The sequence below is a fragment of the Protopterus annectens genome, chromosome 2.part1 (genome assembly GCF_019279795.1).
Source record: "Protopterus annectens isolate FY-2018-M chromosome 2.part1, PAN1.0, whole genome shotgun sequence".
Lineage (NCBI taxonomy): Eukaryota > Metazoa > Chordata > Ceratodontiformes > Protopteridae > Protopterus > Protopterus annectens.
Genome location: NC_056729.1, coordinates 727,152,670 through 727,170,653, shown reverse-complemented (window position 1 = coordinate 727,170,653; position 17,984 = coordinate 727,152,670).

Sequence of the window (17,984 nt, the reverse complement as noted above, 5' to 3'; positions counted from 1 at the left end):
ACAAATGTCATGTTTAGCTTTGCTTATCTTGTTTACATGATGCTTAGCAGTGCACAAATCTGGAATAGTGGCCCACATAGAAAGCAGGCAGAACACCTGCAGACAAGACGTAGACATTCTAAATGTCAAAAAGAATACATTATTGGAGTTGTTGCTTTCTATCTCGCAACATCACTAAGTGGTGTTGCATGGTGGTTAGCAAGCATCCACAAAATCTGCAGGCATCAAACACCTGCATAGAGGAAGCATACAGTCAACAATTTTAAAATGGATACATTGTATCAACTATGTGTTTGGTACTGAGCAAACATGGTAAGCAATGTTGCAAGGCAGTTAACACATATAAGCTAATAATGAATAGGGAAATATATAACTGCTATTTAACTATCCCGGCGGCAGTGGGTGTAAGTGTAAGGCTGTAATGTTGATGGTCTTGTGTTCTGATACAGGAAGTGCAAAATAATTTTACTGTTGTGACAGTTCAGTTTATAGTAATGAACAGGAAAATATCCACGTATTATTTCAACATTCCCATGGCAACAGGGGCAAGTGTAGGGCTGCCATACACATGATCTTGGGCTCTAATACAGGACATTTCAGACATTTTTACTGTTGTTCCATTTCACATTAAATTAAATATCACTTATAACAATTTATACATAATTATAAATAGTGGGGCATTTATGAATTATATGTATGAGGTATAAGACACTTTTACTATGTTTTGAACGTCCACATGTATGACTGAGGGTATACTGTATACTATGTTTCTGTAAGTATAATTCTGCTATCTGGACTTGAATGTTCTTCATACTTAAATAAGAAACGTACACAAAGGAATGTATATACAAGGACCTTGGCAGGTCACAAACATATATGGTTAGTACCTCAATCTGTCATCTGTATTGGTAAATGATTCATGACTATGTCCAAGAAGCACTTCTTCTGTAGCACATATGGAAAATCACCACTGTGAAAGAAAATATTTTGTCCCTTATGCATAGGTTTGAATCCCACACTGAAAAAAATAAATTTTAGCAGTGTACAAAGTCAAACAAACATGTGTCAGGTCATAACATTTATGGCCTCAGTGCATGTCTGCAAAGCTAAATCATCTAACAGTTACAGCAGCAGACACCCCTCAAACTAATGTCATTTGTCTGATAAACCTTTCAATTTCCAAAACTACTTTTCTCTTTGTTTGGCACTGTTGCTCTCTGCTTAGCATCATACAAATGCAGTTGGCATCATTGCTCGAGTTTATGCACTACCAGTAAATGTGATAACAGAAATTGGTGGGACATCATTACTTGTTCTTGCACTTGCACTGCTTTGAAATTAGAAATGTCTGGTGTTAGATGGGAAGGTGCTTAATTTAGGGCACAGAGGTGGGGTGTTTAGGAGTCCAGAATATTTACTGGACTCATGGTAAAGCACCACAGCCAAAGGCTTTTGAAGGGGGGCTGTTCTGGCTCACAGCACAAGTCTGAGACTTGGAATAGTCTGGGCAAGGCCGTATCCCATGTGACTATTATCTTACACACTGGAGGACAGTGTAGGGACCACTTTAATGACCTAAAAAGGTGTAGTGCAAGAGGTATACACTCAACCAGTGTTTGTATGAGTTTCAAACTAGCAACATTCCACAGTTGTGTAAGTATGCTAATAAAGATAATTTATAATACATATAAATCTAAATATAGGCAAGACTGGTATGGATGATCCTCTTCTTTTCTTTTCTTTTCACAGCTAATTCTGAAATAGATGCAAATAGGCAGGCCCATGCTGATCAAGAGAGACTGAGGGTAGCAAGTGGTATGTATGCAGCACAAGAGAAGTATTATTGTAGCTTTAACATTTAAAGAAAAATATTTTCTTTATATAGAGTAGTAACAAAGTAAGCATGCATATCCTAACTGTAAAAGCAAGTATGCATGCATCAGTCTGTAGCACAAACCAACTTTAGGAGTCAAGTGTAAGATTGTAGTCAGAGACTGTGGGCTCAAATACCAAGATTAACAACCATAAAATACTGCAATTCTATAATAATATTACATAAATTAAATTATACACTGGTGGCATAGATGCCCTGCTGTTAATTTTAATCTGTATAATTGGACCAAGCATATGTGTAACATTTGCACATTGCAAAGACTACTTTGAGGAATCCAAAATTGTTGTTTGCAGTTGTTAGGAAGTATACTTAAATGTAAAAGTTCAAGTAAAATTGCTGTATTATTGTAATAATGCATTGTATGTCACATATGATAGTACTAATTTTATCTCTTTTTTCTTTCACCCCAACCCTTTTCTCTTTTTAATATGTTGTCATTTATCTGTAACAAATCACTAAATGCTTCACAGCACAGGGAGAGAAGCAAGCTCCACTGCCTCAGCCTACCTTGCTCCACCAGCTCTGGCACTGAGGCCCAGCACATCTGGGATGCAACCTGACAGACTCTGCTGCTCCTGCACTACCTGCACCTTCAGGTACCACTACCCTGGCAGCTTGTGCTGTGGTACCCTATGAGAGTGTTGGCAGAGGTGAGGATTTCCTCACCCACCAATAGATGCCAGGGTTGGTGCACAGGGTCATGCACAGCACCATTGCTGTACACCTCTTCCAGATGGAGAGGCTGCTCTCAATCATGGTCCATTGGAGGAGATGATATCAACCACTCCAGCAGCCAATGAAGTACAGCACCATGATGACAGTCCAGTGTATGAGGACTAGATTCCCACTGTCACCATATTTGATGGGAATGGACTTGCATTGTCACTTCCCTTACTCCAGTCATGGTGTCCCCCAACCTTTTGTCTCCCTTGTCAATCTTGTGTTTTGTCTTGTTTGTCCTGTTTGTATTTCCTTCCTCACCTACCCAAATTGTCTGACCCATAAATACCAATGTCCCCTGCTCAGCATTTCTCTCTTACTGAAGTCAAAAAAAAGGGCACCTGTCCAACAAAAAAAAAAATTGTCCCATACACAGCTCTCCATTTCACACACATGTCTTCTTGATACACTTGATTTGGTCCAATTGGCTATACAACAGGATTGCATTGTTGTCACCCCTCTTTGTGGAGGTGACAGTACAAATTCAGCAAGTATTCTGTACATATTTTCATTTTGCATTACTTAAGAAATGGATAGCTATGGTTCTTTCCTACCTCCCTCTTGCACATTCCTCTATTGCTTTCCCTTTGTTCTTCCCCCTGATTGCTCCCCATGTCACAACTTTCCTCTCAACCCCACTTTAACACCTATAATTTGGTAAAAAAATAGAATTGCACACAACACACATAATTACCAAAAAACACAATGGAGCCCTTCACTTTTTGTATGTTTGCACACAGTTTGGCATCATGCACCAATGGTAAGTGATGGTGAACGCCTCTTCTGTGGTACGGTTACCTTCGCACTATACTGCTTAAACAAGCTGCACTACATCAACACACAGTAAAACACACACTGAATGTAGTATAAAGAAAAATGTCATTGCATTAACACTCCTTATTTAAAAGTATTACATACACCTGGATTCATACCACCTGGATTCATACCCTATATAATCTGGGCTCAAAAGGAAATATGTCAATGTATTTATACCTGCTGCCACAGAGTTAGCTAAGCAGCAGGTGTGTGTCATACTCTCAGTACTGAGAACTCTCAGAATTTTAGCAATGAGGCTTGCATTTGTGCACTGCTTAACTACATGCAAACAGGGAAAGTGGTAGAAATGCATGTGCAAACACTTTGCCAACCATCATGCAAATGAACTTCTCAGTGCTGTGCTATGCAAAGTAGAAAATAGCATTTATTACATCTGTTTACTGTCCATTTAATGTTCATGACATGAAACTACATATGAAAACACAAACAAAATTAAGCTTTAAGCAAGGTCGCAGGAACACAACAAAATCCACTGTAAAAAGAACAATAACTCCAAATAAAGCAGGAACGTTCTTTATTTCACATTCAGTGAGCGCTTTCACCCATTAAGGGCTTCTTCAGACTGTACAAAATAGGTAGTAAGGCACAGCCTTAAATACTTAGACTAATTGAACAATCAACTCTCAATTCAAAATTTAAAAAGATAACAATATATAGCAAATAATTTATAGCAAATAATTTATAAAACCTCTCTGTATGTGCAAAATTCCTCTATTACAAAAGATGCTTTTGAATAAAATGCTTATTTAACTAAAAACCTCATGAGTGTTATTATAGCATTTCATACTTCTATTACAGTTTACTTTAATAATACTTTAGCAAACGCTGCTGACAATTGCAGTATTGGTTAACGACCACTAGATGGAAGTGATGCTATGGTTACAGCAAACATTCTTCAAATATAGCTTTCCTGCATGCATCAGCAGTAGAAAGTGGTGTTATACAGTTTCAGATTATAAATAATAATAATAATATGTACATCAGACTAATAATATAAACATATTTAAAATAAAATGTACATTAATAAGGGTTAAAATTTCTAATCAAATATTGAGATACAATTCATAAACGAAAATTGATAGTATATATGATTAACATTATTCATAATGCTGCTTCAAGAGTATAATAAGAAAATCTGCATGATTAATTTCATAAACCGAACTAATAATATTTGTATATGGATACATATAAAGTATGCCCTACTCATATTATTTTATTGTCATAAATAGGCAGATCCACGTGATATCAATTTAAATCACAAAAATGTTAAAAATTATGTTAAAAATTAATAATTCTATGGTCTAGGGTTAATATTATCACTATAAAATTTTTCTTAATCCCCTCTTCTTAAGAAATGGATAGATATTGATTTTATCATTTAGACCTGGAGGGTGGTCAGCTTTAATAATCCATCTAGTTTTGCTCAAGGTAGTGGTTTCTATGTCACCTATGACATTTTGTATAATAAAAAACTTAAATGTATGATGGCTCCCTTTCTTATTGACATGTCTGGCCAGGGCATTCCTAACATCACCTGTCCTTATTCTGTAGTTGTGTTCCCTTATTCTCTGTTTGTTTTCCTATGTAGAAAGCTGTGCAGGAACCACATTGAGCTAAGTATACTACATTTTCAGTCCTACAGGAGGTGCCAGTATGAAATGTAAAAATATGTCCTGTAGTGGGTAGCTTAAACTGCGTATCAGTGTTGATATACTCACATTGATTACAACTGTTGCAAGGACTGGTGTGTGGGATGATTACTCATAAATTTGTGACATAATGTCCTCTTCAAATTATATTTATTTTTGTAGCTGAATCTAGGTTGATCACCTACTAAGCTACCCTCATCTATCATTAATAAATGCCAATGCATATGCTCTTGACCTCTCAATATCTTATAATACATAGAGACTAATAGTTGGATTTTGACTCCCAGATTGGTATCTTCTTCATCCATTGTATCAACATTATTAGAAAAATATCTCTCTTAGTTCATAAACCTCATCAATTGTTTTGTTAATGTCAACCACTTTATAAGACCTTTCTAATAGTCTATTCTTTAACCCTTCAACTTCATCAAACCTGACTCAGTGGGGTTGAGCCTAGATGCTCTCATTACTTGTCCCTTAATTATGTTATCGAAGATGTGCTTGGGATGCATACTGCTCCTGTGTAGGATGGAATTCCTAAAGCACATTTTCCTATGTATTGACGTGTTTATAAGGTCATTGCTTAACTTCATTATGTTCACATCCAGAAAAGATATATTTTCCAATGAATATGACATGGTAAACTTTAAAAATGTGTCAAGCTGTTAATTTCTTTCTCAAACTCTAATAGATTGTTTAACGTTCCTTTCCATACCAGGAAGAGGTCGTCTACAAATCTCTTATAGAAGACGACATTATTTAAATTAAATAAGCATTTTATTCAAAAGCATCTTTTGTAATAGAGGAATTTTGCACATACAGAGAGGTTTTATAAATTATTTGCTATAAATTATTTGCTATATATTGTTATCTTTTTAAATTTTGAATTGAGAGTTGATTGTTCAATTAGTCTAAGTATTTAAGGCTGTGCCTTACTACCTATTTTGTACAGTCTGAAGAAGCCTTAAGAAATAAAGAACTTTCCTGCTTTATTTGGAGTTATTGTTCTTTTACGCAGAAACACTTTTCTCCTGAGATTGCTTGAATTTTAACATTTTAACTTGTTGGCTATGGCTTGTTTGGTAGCTTGTGATGATATTGAGTTGGCGATACATGAGAGACCAACTCCTCATCTGACCGGATGTTAGGGAGGTCAGAATGCATAGAAGGCAGTAACAACAAATTACTACTTTTCGAACCAGATGGCAATAACGTTGGACTCGATGGAAATGCAGAAGAACTCTTACAGCTATCGGATGACCTGGATTCACTCGAGGCTGATTTTATGAAGCTCAAGAGACTACAGCGGATCATCAAAATGCCTACCACAGGTAACCATTTTCCTGAACTCCTTTTTTCAATTATAGAAGATTTGTTACGAAATAAAGTAACTGCTTTGCACCAATCCATTGTAGCTAAATATAACACACCTAAAGCAACAATGGGGCTTGACAGATTGATGGACAATGTGTTTCTTTTTGAAACCAGACTATTTAACCAAAAGAAAACTAAAATTGAAAGGGACACTACGGACTTCAAAAATGGCCATGTCTTCACTTGGCCCAGGACTGTAAAGAGGGACAATAGCACAAGGAGAGTAGTAAATAATGATACTGTGAATGCTGACAATATTATTACTAACTCAGAACAGAATGTTGCTGTTGAACCTACTGTTACTAATTTGAAAGAGAATGTATCCCATGAAAAGGACACTGCAATTACATCAGAAGAGTCTGTTAATAATGATATGAACTTGTATCCAACTGTTGTACATACGCAAGTGTATAGTAGACAAAATGACAATCTTCCTGTTGTATCTAATTCTAATGTAAAGGGTATTGTGAATAATATTAATACCAAGAATGGTAGCATGCCAGTGGTAAAGAAGAAAGTGATAACAACAGAGCAAGGGAAAGATAATGATGGTAGAATTTCAACACATGAGGTCCCTTACCCTATTCAATCCCCACTACTCCGAGGGCTGCTCTTATGAGCAGGGAGGGAAAAAAAAAAAAGGAAATTTATAGAACCAAATTCAGTGGGTCCCAAAAAAAAAAAAAATGTGAACAAGACAGGGGTTATAAACTTGTCCCATAAAGAACTTAGCTCTAAGTATTAGAAAGGGTTTATCATTCATACCTAGTTGAGTGAACATACAGACACAGTAATAGATGTGAGGATGTTTGCAAGAAACCTGCAATTAAAACTTGACTTTGGACAAAACGACAGGGACAGAGTAGTGAACATATTCAAACCAGTAAGTACCTACTACATCCAGTTATTGACAAGATTAGTAGAGAATGATCTTTATGACTATTATTCCAATAGGAAATCTGAGCTAGGGAGGAAATATAGTAAAATAACCTGACTTTTAACCAGAGGAAAGCTTTACAAAGACTTAAAGATAGTATAGTAATAGTACCAGCAGACAAGGAGGACCACTAGTGGTCATGAGTACTGAACATTATATAATATGAATGATATGCTGATTAATGATGGTAGTTATCTGAGGGACATCAACGATGTAACTCTAGATGATTTAATTAAAAGACTTTACATGTATCTTAAGGTTCAACATCCATTAATCCCTATTTTGAAAGGGGATGGTTGACAGAACCATTCTCCTTGTGGAACAAATGTAAACATCTTAAAAGATAGTAAACAGTTAATTATATGAGTACCTCTCTAAGGAAGACAATGTTAAAGACTCAAACTATCTCAAAAACATACAGATATGGACAATCAGTTTATAGAACTATTAACCATGTTCCTAGAAATTATATTAGAAAACAACATTTTATTTTCAATGAAATATTGTATATAATAATGGCTGAATGGGATTCCTGGTATGGAAAGGAACGTTAAACAATCTATTAGAGTTTGAGAAAGAAATTAACAGCTTGACACATTTTTAAAGTTTACCATGTCATATTCATTGGAAAATATATCTTTTCTGGATGTGAACATAATGAAGTTAAGCAATGGCCTTATAAACACGTCAATACATAGGAAAATGTGCTTTAGGAATTCCATCCTACACAGGAGCAGTATGCATCCCAAGCACATCTTCGATAACATAATTAAGGGACAAGTAATGAGAGCATCTAGGCTCAACCCCACTGAGTCAGGTTTTTCTGATGAAGTTGAAGGGTTAAAGAATAGACTATTAGAAAGGTCTTATAAAGTGGTTGACATTAACAAAACAATTGATGAGGTTTATGAACTAAGAGAGACAAGAGCACGTCCATATTTTTCTAATAATGTTGATACAATGGATGAAGAAGATACCAATCTGGGAGTCAAAAATCCAACTATTAGTCTCTATGTATTATACGAAAGATATTGGAGAGGTCAAGAGCATATTAGCCAAGCATTGGCATTTATTAATGATAGATGAGGACGTCAGTAGCTTAGTAGGTGATCAACCTAGATTCAGCTACAAAAATAAATATAATTTGAAGAGGACATTATGTCACAAATTTATGAGTAATCATCCCACACACCTCACCAACACCAGTCCTTGCAACAGTTGTAATCAATGTGAGTATATCAACACTGATACGCAGTTTAAGCTACCCACTACAGGACATATTTTTACATTTCATACTGGCACCTCCTGTAGGACTGAAAATGTAGTATACTTAGCTCAATGTGGTTCCTGCACAGCTTTCTACATAGGGAAAACAAACAGAGAGCTAAGGAACACAACTACAGAATAAGGACAGGTGATGTTAGGAATGCCCTGGCCAGACATGTCAATAAGAAGGAGCCATCATACATTTAAGTTTTTGTTATACAAAATGTCACACGACTTTAAGAGGAGGTGACATAGAAACCACTACCCAAACTAGATGGATTATTAAAGCTGACCACCCTCCAGGTCTAAATGATAAAATCAATATCTATCCATTTCTTAAGAAGAGGGGATTAAGAAAAATTTTATAGTGATAATATTAACCCTAGACCATAGGGATTATTAATTTTTAACATAATTTTTAACATTTTTGTGATTTAAATTGATATCACGTGGATCTGCCTATTTATGACAATAAAATAATATGAGTAGGGCATACTTTATATGTATCCATATACAAATATTATTAGTTCGGTTTATGAAATTAATCATGCAGATTTTCTTATTATACTTTTGTAGCAGCATTATGAATAATGTTAATCACATCTACTATCAATTTTCGTTTATGAATTGTATCTCAATATTTGATTAGAAATTTTAACCCCTATTAATGTACATTTTATTTTAAATATGTTTATATTATTAGTCTGATGTGCATATTATTATTATTATTTATAATCTGAAACTGTATAACACCACCTTCTATTGCTGATGCATGTAGGAAAGCTATACTTGAAGAATGTTTGCTGTAACAGAAGTATGAAATGCTATAATAACACTCATGGGATTTTAGTTAAACAAGCATTTTATTCAAAAGCATCTTTTGTAATAGAGGAATTTTGCACATACAGAGAGGTTTTACAAATGATTTGCTATAAATTATTTGCTATATATTGTTATCTTTTTAAATTTTGAATTGAGAGTTGATTGTTCAATTAGTCTAAGTATTTAAGGCTGTGCCTTACTACCTATTTTGTACAGTCTGAAGAAGCCTTCACTGAATGTGAAATAAAACTGAGATTGCTTGAATACAAACAAAATTAAGGCACTATGTAAGAAAAAGACACACATTTATAATGCAGCCATGTGTAACCTCCCCGACATACTTCAAGTTTTAGTCTCTCAGTACTTGTTCACAAATAAATCAACTACACGACATAAATAAATAACAAATGTTGTCTTATATACCATGCATATCTTTAGAATGACAATACACATTCAGATTTTCCAATACTTGTAGTAATGTGGATACATGTTTGTATATAGTTTGGAAAGATGTCTATTAAAGTATACCTGCACATTGGAAACACAACCACCATATGCTATACATTGCACATTCATCAATCTGGTAACATGCAGAACTTTAATATCTTGACAGTTGGACATAGCTAGCCAGCCTCCCAACATCTTCACTCCAACATTCTCTGCTGATGTCATCCACTATAAGTTGTCCTGCAGCCTTTCAAAAGTCAGATTTGTGCAGAGGTGTATGCATCAAGTACAAAGTTCTCTAGTCAATGTACTTAGATAGGTAGTGGTTCTGTTATCACTACAGTCAACTAGGAGGTGTGTGTGTGTGTGTGTGTGTGTGTGTGTGTGTGTGTGTGTGTGTGTGTGTGTGTGTGTGTGTGTATCTAGACAGAGGAGTATAGGTGTGTATCCTGCAGTTACCATTCCAATCTCATGGATTGCCAGTATTTTAACACTTGCACATGTCTACACATCTGTTTCAAGTAGGCATCCCAACATTTTCTCTCCTCATTCACTGCTGATGTCATCCACTATAAGTTGTCCTGCAGCCTTGTAATAATCAGACTTTTGTTGTGGCACTTGCATAAAATACAGAAGTCTGTAGTTGGTGTAGATTCTCTTCTCATTGCAATCAACTGGGGTGTGTTTGTGTGTGTGTGTGTGTGTGTGTGTGTGTGTGTGTGTGTGTGTGTGTGTGTGTGTGTGTGTGTGTGTGTGTGTGTGTGTGTGTGCACTTGCTTGTCATTAGAGATAGCATTTGACACCAGCATGTGGGACACTGATATTACCATCTTCCTCTCACTAGACTCTGCTGATGTCATGAACTTTAGCTGATTTGCAGATGTGCAAGATTCCTATCAGGGCAGGGTCAGAGACTGACCAGTAGGCAAGGCACAAGTGACCTCATCCTATATGATACAGACTATAGTGACAAGGTTTCAGTCTATCCACATATATCATGTCATGGTTTGTAGGCCCTGTATTTTCGTGATGAGAAACCTCTGTGGTCTCTCTAGCTGCTGCAGGTGTCTGGTGAGGTACATGCAAAAGGGAGCAATATACTCTATTAGTGTTTTCATGAGGGTCATGTACAGTGCTGTTATAATATCCTCAGATCTGGATACGATGACCTAACTTATGAGGTGCACAATGTAGCCTTTCCATACCACTGTGGAAACTTGGTGGTCAAAATTCAGATTGCTATCTATATGTATTTCCAGATCTTGCACCACTGGGGTTGAGTATGGGGGAGGGGTGTTGTCAATGCTGTAATTAGTGGGGAATTCCACTTTGCAGAAGGCAAAAATAATGACACATTTATGTGTTTATTTGTAGACAGTGTGGCTTTGGCACCAATCATTTGTCTGTGTTAGCCCCTCCTGTAATATGGTAACATCAGTCATGGACTAAATGATTACACCAATATACAATAATCAGCAAACTTGGTAAGCTTTACTTTTGCCTGAACTGTTGAGAAATAGATTACAAACATTAAAAGGCCCAGCACAGATTCTTGTGGTATGCCAGTGGTGACAGCTCTACTTGTAGAGGTTGATTCATCAACTTTCACAGTGTGTGTTCTGCTGGTGAGCCAATTGGTTAACCATCTAGTGACATAAGGGGTAATCCCCAGCAGGGAGAGATTTTCAATGATTTGCATCCAAATCCTATGCCAGATCAAGACAGGCAGCCTTGCCTTCATTAATTCCTATCACACAGAATCAATGGGCTATGACTCCATCACAGATCACCTATAGCATAACTCAAAAGATACATCAACCTGACTTGGTTGGATACATACTTCAACACACCCTCCAGATGGACTATGTTCCTGTAGAAAGGTGTACATCAACATGCATCCCATCTGAGTGGGGGGAGGTGCAACACCTGATGCATGCATCAATAGACACGTCCTGACTCTCCTCATCTATGAGGTAGACCAACGTGTAATCACAAACCTTTTCTAAGTGGACTCTAGTAATATCCCAGCTGTGTGCAACAGACATGTGTAAGTTGTTAATGCTACACTCATGTCTGTTACATCTGTTAAATGTTCTCAAAGTGGTCATCGAGGGCATGCATGATGGCAACACTATCATCCTGTGGAACTTGACCAGGCCAAGGAATTTGACACAAATCCACACTGAGGTATTCACTCAACACTGTCAGAAATGGCCATAAACACATATTTCACCAAGTGGGCCAGCCACTGGAACACATATGTGGCATCTGAATATGTTTAAATGTGTGAAATGACCTATATCTTGAGACCAGTTATCAGCTCCATACATCAGGGCTGACTGCTAGGCCATTTTTCTGTCCATTATTTAAGTCACAGACATCAAGAATGACATACGCATCCTGTGTCCAAACAGCTGTCTGGAGGACTACAGATTGTGGGCAAGCATTGACTCCAACTGTGATATTAGCATAATACAGACAGTATCAACACACACCAAAGATTGCTGCCACAGCCATGACAACACATGAGATCAAACAAAAACATGGAACGTTTTGTGACATTATGAAAACAAATGAACAATCCAATGATAATGTAGACATCACACCCTATAAACAGACTAAGTGGTATGTGACCTGTGTCATGGGGTAGATGGTATGTGGAATGTCCACCAGCATGTGGCCCAGTGGTGACTACTCCCTTGTATGAAACACAACTACTGAGTATGTGGAGGACATCCACATCAAAGTCCATAATACCTCTATAGTTCACAGCCTTCATCACACCAGTAACTGAGTACAATCCACCATTCTTCATATACCTCCCAACACATCTTCCAGTGATGTGTAACTGAAGTGTTCCACCCTTGCCAGAATGAGCTCTCACACATCTTATTGGCCATACCTAGGTATTCTGTTTGTTGCATAAACATTACTGTCTGACTGTGCATAGCCCCCATCAAGGTGTTATACCAGATGCACGTGTGATTCCTGTTCCTGTGACACACACAGTACATATACAGCTGTTTGATAACATTGATGACATGGGTTACATTCATGACAGTGTGGATTGTGCCATACATATATGCTATACACATCAGTCAACTAGCCTATATTGAACATAATGAAGCATACAGGTATAGCAGTGTCCATCCTAACACCTCCAGCACATGTTACAGTGTCAGGATGGCGGGCTTGATTACTTTCCTAGATTGCTGATGTGTCCTAATAATTGTACAAGTGTGTTCATGCAGAACCCTGTATGATCACTCTAAATCCCATATAATATGTCATAGACATGGGATCACTGGTGGTATTATTCTGATATTGTCTACGATTGCATATGCTTTTGTTTTCTGTTATCTAAGGGCTTATAACTGTGTCCCACTTGTTGGAGACCTCTGCTGACATTACAGTCATATTCAGACAAATCAGTTTGCACAGCTTCACAATATGCACCTAACCTAATTGTATATTATATCACTGCTAGATGTCCTCTCCATTGTTCATGTCAGGATGCTTAAATCATAAAGATTGATTCTCCATTCTTATGCCACCTTGTCTGACAGTCACATAATATAGATTTTAACTATGTCATTCATACTGTCCTATGTCAACATGTGATTAGTATTCCTGCTACAACTGTCTTCCATCGACATGCCCTCATCTGTTGTACATTATGGTATTTCACGTTTCCTCTTTCCCTGTGTTCATTCTTACAATTCTTCTGTGTCCCTATTCAATACACACAGTTCCCTTGACTATTTATTTTAAATGGCAGACCATGTACTGTTACAGATCATTCACACAAATTTTGTACAGACTGTCAGGAATGAGATTCCACAATACGCTGCACTGTAAATTCTGTCCAGTAAAGTGTTTGGGCCATACATATTGCTATATGATAAACCTTGGCAATCATTGTGGCATTCCAAGCAATACTGCTAACCTAGTTTACTCAGAGGTAAACAGATTTGCTATCCATGTTGCTTTACATGGTTTCCTGGTTGGCAACACTATTACCAGCCACAAAATTATGCTTGTTTAAATTTACATGTGGTGCATGGCATGAGTATATAATTAGGACTGCTGCTCACCACACAAGCAAGTAAACTCCATGTCTCTGCGCAAAGCCTATACAGAGGTTTTTGAATCCTACCGAAACTGTCTCAACTGGCCATAAGCACATACATCACCAAGTGGGTAACCAAATGGATCACAGACAGGACATGTACTGTTGAAGTATGTGAATTCACCATTAGCAAGAGGCCAGTGACAGGACCGTGCCACAGACTTTTGCACTACCTCCTTTTCTGTTCAGTATTTACTTCTCAGAATTCAAGACAAACTTAGACAGATTTTGTCTTACCAACGTTATAGATGACTGCGAAGTATGGTCAATCATTGAATCTATAAACTCTTTTGATATGCTGCAGAAACTATTATGCACAAAAATGGTTTATGCTAGAGCCATGGAAACACTACAGGAACACAAAAGCATAGTTATTCCCTCTTGAAAAGCAAATACCCAAGCTTATTGCAATATAGGCAGCACACTTCTATGAGTACATGCAGTTGTATGTGATCTGTGTACTTAGTTACATAGTAATCAGAACTTTGACCACCATGTGCCCAAAGTGGTGACAAATCCCTTGCATGTGGTACAACTCAGAAGTATGGGCAGAACATCCATATCAAAGGACATTATAATGCCATTGTATTCTGCCCTCATCACACTAAATGAGTACAGTTCACCCTTTTGCATGTACCTCACCACATATCTGCAACACCTGCTGCAACCACAGAGTTTTTCACAATGAAGATAAATGGTGTAAACAACAAGTCATATGCAGAAAGATTTAAAGCTCTATCACTGTATGATATCTGCAACAGATTGCTAAGGGTCGATCTGTGTCTGGCCTACAGAGCAGACTACAATCTGTCTTTGATGGTAATGTTACACATTAAAGCAAATTGTACATGGTCACTCATTCCAAGGATGTTAGCCTAGCCTCTGACATAATAAATCATGTTGGAGAGACATATACATATCTCAGACACTACCCATTCTCTGGAACATGCTTGTCACTCACATAAAGCCAAGGCCTTTTGTGACCCTGTTCAAGTGCAACATATATAAATGCATGTTGAATCATGACTGTACTCCTTATGTCATGCCAGTGTCCCTTATTGGTAGAGGCAGTTAGCATTAGACAACATAGAATAGGCACACCCCTATGCAAACTGTTCACATCATCATTGAAAACTGTGTAAGTCCTGTTAAATATGGCTAAGCTTTTATGGGATGTTAGGACTTTAGCCTAGTACTCTTATATGCACCTATAAACCTGTGAAGTTCAATTCTATCCTAGGTACAGCTGTAGTGTAACTGTACAGCATCACAGATGTACCAGTACATCACATCAGTATTACCACTTGATATTTTACATGGACGCATGCATGCATGTCAGGATTTCATGGTAGTATAAAAATTTCCCTGGCAATGTCAGGGTGACTAAGATCATGTGGCACGTCTTGGGTTTTACATGTGCTGATAGAAAGTGTACTCCATGTATTGTTGGGTATATGAATAATATTACAATGAAAACGTCCTCGCTCCTTGAAACTTGACTTTGCAGTGCTGGAGTTTCTGTGCACATGAGCATAACCGATGCATTGCCATGAGTCTCACATTGTGCTGTACCATTCATTATGATGAAACAATTCTGAATTCACACATCAATTGCAGATGCTGCAGACACTATCCATTACTATTACTTGTGTCAGATGCATGCAATGCATAGCTGAGCATAGGGAATCCACTCATATTAGTGTGTCGTTTTTAAGTGTTGTTATCCATATGGCCAATACCTATGTCATCCAAAGATGCTTTACTCAAGTGCATCACTTTTGGCACAGTGAGCTCCCACACATAATGGGAGCCATACATTAGTATTCTTTGTGATGCATAGCCATTAGGAGTCGACAGTGCAGATTTCCCTTTTAGGTGTTCTACAAGATGTATTTGTGATAAGTCTTTCTGTGATGCAGCCAGTAAATACACAGCTCATTGAGAATATTGATGGCATGAGTTACATTCTTGAAGGTGTGGATTGTGGCTTATGTGTCACGCATACCTCTCAACTGGGCAGGATAGTCCCCAAAAGTTAAACTACAGGTGTAACACTGTCCCTCTTAACATCTCCAAAAAGTAATTTTTGAGGAATTTGTGCTGAATTCCCCTTATAGATTACAGAGAAATCAGTGCAGTTGTACAGGTTCCTGCAGAAGAAGTTTAATACCTTAGAATTGCATATTTTATGTCAATGTCACAGATTAATGGTAGTATTAATTTAAAATTTCCCGTGATTGTTGCTGCTTCTGTCTAATGATGTCCATGGCCTGTTGCTATGTGTCCCTGATTGGTTGAGATCTAGGCTGATATTAAAATCATATTCAACCAACTCATTTTGTACACCTTCACAATATGTACATACCCCTATTGCATATAACATCCTTGCTGAGTGTCCTCTCCAGTGATCGTATCACAATGTTTATATCACAACTAGTGACAATCACATAAATATACAATAATATGTGGATTTTTGACTGGAAACAGACTTGTCTACCCAGATTGGATTACTTCTGAATACCTACTAGAATTAATAATTCTGTATAATATTAATAATATTTAAAAATAAGTGTTTAATTTTTGATTTAGAATGTTTTTAAATTCATTACTTCTAATACCATTTTTTGATTTTGTTCTGCTTTTTAATATATAGTAATCAACTAGACATGCAGGAACTGAAAAAAATTCACACAGAGAAGTTTCTTGCACTGTTTTGGACCCACTATACTTCTATTGTGGATTGTTTGAGACTTAGGGGATACCATGGAGATTACTTGTTTTTTGTTTGGCACTTTGGTTTCTGAGACCAAAGTTTTTCTTCTGTAAAACGATCTCATATTTGGTGTGGAATTCAAGCATTTTGAAACATGAATAACAACAGACTAAGGGATTTACATGGAATGATACAGAAATAGATCAGATACAAGTGGATACAGAAAATGGAGAGGGAAGAGAGGACCCAGAAAGTTTGAATTCAGACTTTTTCTAAATTAGAAAAGCAGTTGAAATGCATGAAAGGTCTGTACTGGGAACACATTTATTTACAAAAAAACATAGATAAGGGACTCAGATTGAACAAAAGATCAATGTGGAAAAGTATGGATGATTCACTTTATACGGAATGGGAAAATATTTTAGAGGATACCAAATACAAGCTTATTCATCTGCTCTTAAGGGACAACCTTAATGTGCAGAAAGCTACAAAGGCTGATATCACAATTTTAAAAACAGCATTGAAGAATGAAAATCACAATGACCTAGATGCTAAATCTGAGCTGCTTAAAGAGAGAATTAAAGGATGTGAGCAGTCCATTAAAGAAAGAAAGATTAATAAAATAAAATGAGATCAATTGGACAAAGAGGACCCTGTGAGACTTACTAGGAGGTACAATAATATTAATAGTAATAACAATATGAATAACAGCAAAAGAATCAACAACAAACAAGGCTTCAGATATAACAGGGGATACAGGAAACAGTATAACCAGGCTAGCAGATCTCAACTGGATTTTCCCAGGGGAGATCATTGCACAGAACCAGACAGGGTCACACCACTGGACCACCAGGAGGGTGCCCACCCAACAGTTCATTCCCCACCATCCTAATCACCTCTGGCTATCAGCACTCCAGATAAACCTATGACATCATGGATGAATCAGAACAGGAACATGAGCCATAGAAGAGACCAGAACCAATAGACGGATGTACAAGATGAATTACAGAACCACCAGGACAACCGGGACCACAGACAATCCAACTACCAGGAATAGCAGCACATTCACACAGGCCAGTTTCTTTGGAAGACAAATATTGACAGCACAGGCACCAACCACCACACCAATGCCACAGCCAACACCAGTACCAGAACCAGGCCCAGAACCATGACCACCACCAGAGCTTCAGGGTTGG